The sequence below is a fragment of the Lolium rigidum genome, chromosome 4, assembly GCF_022539505.1.
Source record: "Lolium rigidum isolate FL_2022 chromosome 4, APGP_CSIRO_Lrig_0.1, whole genome shotgun sequence".
In the NCBI taxonomy this organism is placed as follows: Eukaryota; Viridiplantae; Streptophyta; class Magnoliopsida; order Poales; family Poaceae; genus Lolium; species Lolium rigidum.
Window position 1 is genome coordinate 30,979,422 of NC_061511.1, and position 6,221 is coordinate 30,985,642.

Here is a 6,221-nt window from a genome sequence, read left to right on the forward strand (position 1 = left end):
GGTCAGAGCCAATCAAAGGAGAGGATAGTGGTGGGGGAATCTCCCATCACTGATCCCGGTGAAGATGGTGTGGGGACGCCGGCGGACAAAGAGCGCTTTATGGCTTTAACGCTTCCAGAGATGGGCCCGGAGTCGGTTCAACAAACGATAGACGAGTCTGATGGCGACAAGGTTGAGTTCAGCCCGGTGGGGCAGACAAGCTACTTTGAGGTTCCACTCACATCGAGCGAGATGGGACAAGAGGGGGCCCGCGCTGATGGGGGCACATGCGATATCGTGGAGACTCCAGTCCAGGACAAGGTAGGCATGCAGTTGTTGCATGGAAATGAGGAGATGGCGCCGTCAAGGGAGCGGCTAGGGTTGAGCCACGTCGTCTCACCCAGTTCTGGCCAGGCGGTTGATCTGGAGGTTTCCGCGTCTCCACGTTGTATGACACAAATGGAGCCAGTGACTGTAGCGCCAGCGAACAACGAAGAAAACCAGCGGCGCGGACCAATTGGCGGTGGCGAAGATTAAGGTCTTTTGCGCTAGTGTCATTAAAACCCTGGCGCCGCCTTTGTTGCGAGAGGTGGAATCATCGGCGAAGCTGAGAGCGACCGCGGAGCCATCCACACCTAGAAGAGTGACACGCCGTTCCAATCTTGGGGCAGAGACTAGCGGCGCTGTCAAGGTCAAGAAGGCCTCAACTGCGGAGTCTGTGCTGCTCAAGGCTCTTGGAATCGTGCCGGCGGAGCTAGCAGTGAATGAGGAGGATGTACAGATCTTCCGACAAATGTTTGATTCCCCAATAAGAGAACAATAGCTGCGGGTGGTGGTGGCAATCTTTGGGAAGACGCTGCCGAGGAATTTGATGGACATGGAGAGGACGCCGGGGCCGATCACAGCTATGTGATGGTGTCTGGTTGGAGTGGAGTATCATAGGTTTATGGATGTCAACTTAGAGCTGCTGAACTGGAACATTCGGGGTATGAATGATCCAGCCAAACGGAGTGCCATTAGGGAGTTTGTAGCTTCGCTGTGTGTAAATCTGGTATGTTTCCAGGAGACGAGAATGGACGTCATTGACGTTTTCGATGTGCTGCAATGTCTTGGCCAGTCTTTTGACGGCTTTGTGTATTTGTCCGCGATCAACACACGGGGAGGAATCCTGTTGGCATGGGATTCATCAGTGGTGGATGTCACGAACGTCAGTTTTGACACTTGCGCAGTTACAGGCCAGGTGAAAACGCTGGATAATGAGGCGTGGTGGCTAACGGTGGTTTACGGACCCCAGTCCACGGAGGAGAAAATTGACTTTCGGGCTGAGCTTCTGGAGAGGAGAAATCTTTGCCATGGCCCCTGGATGGTCATTGGGGATTTTAACATGATTTTAAACGCCTCGGAAAAGAACAACAACAACTTGGATGGAGCAATGATGGTGCGGTTTCGTCGATTTGTCCACGAGCACGAGCTCAAGGATCTGTATTTGCATGGGCGCCTGTATACCTGGAGTAACGAGAGGGAGTCCCCTACGATGAGCAGAATCGATAGGGCGTTGGTGTCGGTGGACTGGGATCTGCTAAACCCAGATGCGATTTTACAGGCACTATCATCTTCAGTCTCTGACCATGCGCCGTTACATTTGGGCCTGAATGCGGCGAACAGGCCCAAGAGAAGATTCAGGTTCGGGTCATGCTGGTTGAAGCTGGAAGGGTTTGATGACGCGGTGAAGGAGGCATGGACGTGTAGCCAGGACTTGGTGGACCCCTTCAAACGCCTAGACGCGTTGTTCCGTAACGCTGCAGCTTTTCTATAAACCTGGGGTCAGAAGAAAATCGGAAATGTGAAGCTGCAGATTGCAATTGCGCATACAGTTATCTTCAGGCTGGACGCGGCACAGGATAGGAGGAGTCTGTCTCCAGGGGAGGCATGGTTGAGGAAAACACTCAAGCTGACAGCGCTAGGCCTGGCATCGTTGGAGAGGACGATCGCGCGGCAGAGGTCGCGCATTAGGTGGTTGAAGGATGGAGATGCAAATACGAAGCTGTTTCATATGGTCGCTAATGGGCGTCGCACAAAGAACTATATCCCGTCTGTGCGTGTTGAGGAAGAAGTAATCACGGACCAGGATAGGATTGTCCATGAGTTCACAAGGGCGTATTCGAGATTGCTTGGCACGATCCAAAACAGGGAGCATGCGATCGACTTGGAGGCCTTGAACCTGCCAACGCATGATCTGCATGATCTGGAAGCCATTTTTTCGGAAGAGGAGGTGTGGAATGTGATCAAGGACCTGCCTTGTGACAAAGCTCCGGGGCCAGATGGATTCACTGGTGCATTCTACCAGAGGGCCTGGCCGGTGATAAAAAAGGACATCATGGCGGCTCTATTGAAGCTAGCTGTGGGGGATGGCCGGGGCTTCGATAAGCTGAATCGTGCGCTCATAACCTTGATCCCTAAGAAGAAAGAGGCGGATGAGATCGGAGACTACCGCCCGATCAGTTTAGTGCACATTTTCTCGAAACTGTTCTCCAAGATCGTGGCAAACCGTCTTAGGGCCAGATTGCCGAAATTGGTGAGCATGAACCAATCGGCATTTGTTAAGGGAAGAAGTCTGTATGACAACTTCATTCTGGTTAGGCAGGTGACCAGGAGGATATATCAGCGCAGGAAGACCGGGGTGTTGCTAAAACTGGATATAGACAGGGCTTTTGATTCGGTATCGTGGGGATTCTTGTTGGAGGTGTTGCGACATTTGGGCTTTGGGACCCTGTTCCGCAAGTGGATCGGGCTGTTGCTGTATACGACGTCCACGAAAATCACGGTGAATGGTGTGCCGGGGGATCGCATCAGACATGCACGTGGTCTTCGGCGGGTAGATCCGACTTCTCCGATGCTTTATGTGATTGGCATGGAGGTGCTCACACTGATTATAAAGAAAGCGGTGGAGGAACAATTGCTCACATGTTTGGCCGGGATCTCGCCGCTTCAAAGAGTCTCGATCTACGCGGACGATGTGGTCTTGTTCGTCAAAGCGGAGGAGCATGAGCTGCTTGCAACACGAAATATCCTGGATATGTTCGGACGTGGGACGGGCCTGGAGGTGAATTACAGGAAGACAACGGCCACAATCATCAGGGGCGGCCACAATCATCAGGGGCTCGGAGCAGGATAGGGAGCGAGTCAGAGACATGCTACGATGTCAGATTGCGGAATTCCCGATCAAATACTTGGGTTTGCAACTAGCCCTGCGACCTCTGACGAAACCGGAGTGGCAGCCAATGCTAGATTCTGTTTTGAATGTGACGCCAGCGTGGCAGAGGGGTTTCATTCAGAGGGCTGGAAGATTGATACTGATCAAGTCAGTGATCACGGCGAGGCCGATTCATCAGATGCTGGTTGCAGAGGCACCGGCATGGTTACTTCAGGAGATTTCTAGCTGTTTGAGGGCCTTCTTTTGGGTGGGGAAGAAAAAGGTGAACGGAGGAAAGTGCTTGGTGGCTTGGGAGAAGATTTGTAGGCCAACAAAATTTGGTGGTTTAGGGGTGAAAAACCTAGAGCTACAAGGTCTTGCCCTACGAGTAAGATGGGAATGGCTGAGACGCACTGATCCCTTGCGACCTTGGCAAGGTCTACCAATGACAGGGGATAGGGAGGCCAAGGAGCTTTTCAGTAGCCTAGTTGCAATCGAGATTGGGAGTGGAACAAACGTGTTGTTTTGGTCGGATAGATGGATTAAAGGTCGCACGGCTGCAGATGTCGCCCCGCTGTTGGTGTCCTTGGTACCTACCAGGGTTCGAAACAGGAGAATGGTGGAGGAAGCGCGAAGGAACAATGCATGGATCCTGGACTGTCAAGGTGAGTGGCCGGAGGGAGGAATTGTGCAATGTGTTCGTCTTTGGACTGCTATCAGTGAGATCTGCATGGATGCAACGCGGCAGGACAATTTCGGTTGGAAAGGAGCGCTGTCAGGGAATGATAACGTGTGAAGCACACGTCCGTTGGGAACCCCAAGAGGAAGGTGTGATGCGTACAGCAGCAAGTTTTCCCTCAGTAAGAAACCAAGGTTATCGAACCAATAGGAGATGAAGACCACGTGAAGGTTGTTGGTGGAGGAGTGTAGTGCGACGCAACACCAGTGATTCCGGCGCCAACGTGGAACCTGCACAACACAATCAAGATACTTTGCCCCAACGTAACAGTGAGGTTGTCAATCTCACCGGCTTGCTGAAAACAAAGGATTAAACGTATGGTGTGGAGAATGATGTTTGTTTGCGAAGAACAACAGAGAACAATGATTATAGTAGATTGTATTTCAGATGTAAAAGAATGGACCGGGGTCCACAGTTCACTAGTGGTGTCTCTCCAATAAGATAAATAGCATGCTAGGTGAACAAATTACAGGTGGGCAATTGACAAATAAAGATTCATATACATATCATGATGATCACTATGAGATTTAATCAGGGCATTACGACAAAGAACATAGACCGCCATCCAACATGCATCTATGCCTAAAAAGTCCACCTTCAGGTTAGCATCCGCACCCCTTCCAGTATTAAGTTGCAAACAACAGATAATTGCATTAAGTATGGTGCGTAATGTAATCAACACAAATATCCTTAGACTAAGCATTGATGTTTTATCCCTAGTAGCAACAGCACATCCACAACCTTAGAACTTTCTATCACTGTCCCAGATTCAATGGAGGCATGAACCCACTATCGAGCATAAATACTCCCTCTTGGAGTTACAAGTATCAACTTGGCCGAGCCTCTACTAGCAACGGAGAGCATGCAAGAACATAAACAACACATATATGATAGATCAATAAACAACTTGACATAGTATTCCATATTCATCGGATCCCACCAAACACAACATGTAGCATTACAAATAGATGATCTTGATCATGTTAGGCAGCTCACAAGATCAAAACATGATAGCACAAGAGGAGAAGACAACCATCTAGCTACTGCTATGGACCCATAGTCCAAGGATGAACTACTAGACGCATCAGTCCGGAGGCGGGCATGGTGATGTAGAGCCCTCCGGTGATGATTCCCCTCTCCGGCAGGGTGCCGGAGGCGATCTCCTGAATCCCCCGAGATGGGATTGGCGGCGGCGGCGTCTCTGGAACTTTTTCCGTATCGTGGCTCTCGGTACTAGGGTTTTCGCGACTGAGAGTTTAAGTAGGCGGAAGGGCAGAGTCGGAGGGTGTAACATCCCAAATTTTAAAGCAAAGAGAAAATGAATTTCCTTTTTCAAAAATGAGAACCAACAAAAACTTTTCTTACATAGAGTACTATGTCTAGTGCTCATACATAATAATTGTGTTTTGTCATGATGTGTGTTATTTTGCTATGTGATAAACCCTAAAACCCTAAAGTGATCAAGTGAAGATCACCAACCAAATAAAATAAAAGAGAAAGAAATCAAATAAGAAAAAAACCTAAACCCTAACCTTCTCAAAAATCATTTGGATCTATTTTGAGAAACCAAGATAAAAGAAAAAGACATATGTGGGCCTATAGCTCTAACATATAAATTTTGAACCCTACTATTATTTCTTCTCTAAATAGTGATGAACCATGGTAAACCCCACCAAGACCTAAACCTCATCTTCATTATCACCATCTATTTAAAACAAAATAAAAAGAAATGATATTAAATAATAAAGGCATATGCAAGCCTATGGCTACTTTTTGCAAATGCTCCAACTTGGAGTGTTGACCTTGGGATATGATTGGAAATGCATCAACACACCCAACTAAGTAATTATCAACCAATTCAAGTGAGAAAGAAAATAAAATAAAACATATGCATAGAGGTATATGTGCCTATGGCTATTTTTGTAAAACTTTACCCTAGGCCTTTCTACTTTATTTAGAGTATTGGAAAACCTTCACAAACCTTATCTAGTACTTCTCAAACACAATCCAAAGTGAAACAAAAGATTTTGAAAATAAAGTAATAATGCCATAGAGGCATATGAGAGCAAAATATCAAATTTGTGAAATTGAGGATCTTGACCCTAAGACTTGTAGTGAATGGTTGGATCACTCCTATATACCATGTCAACACTCAACAACATCAATTGGGTCAAGCCTAGTCAAACTAAAAATCAAATGCAACATATGCATAGAGGCATATGTGGCACATAGCCATAATACTCAATTCTTGCCCTATGGCTTTAAACCTTACCCAAATGATGTGAAACCATCTCTCAACCTAATATAACA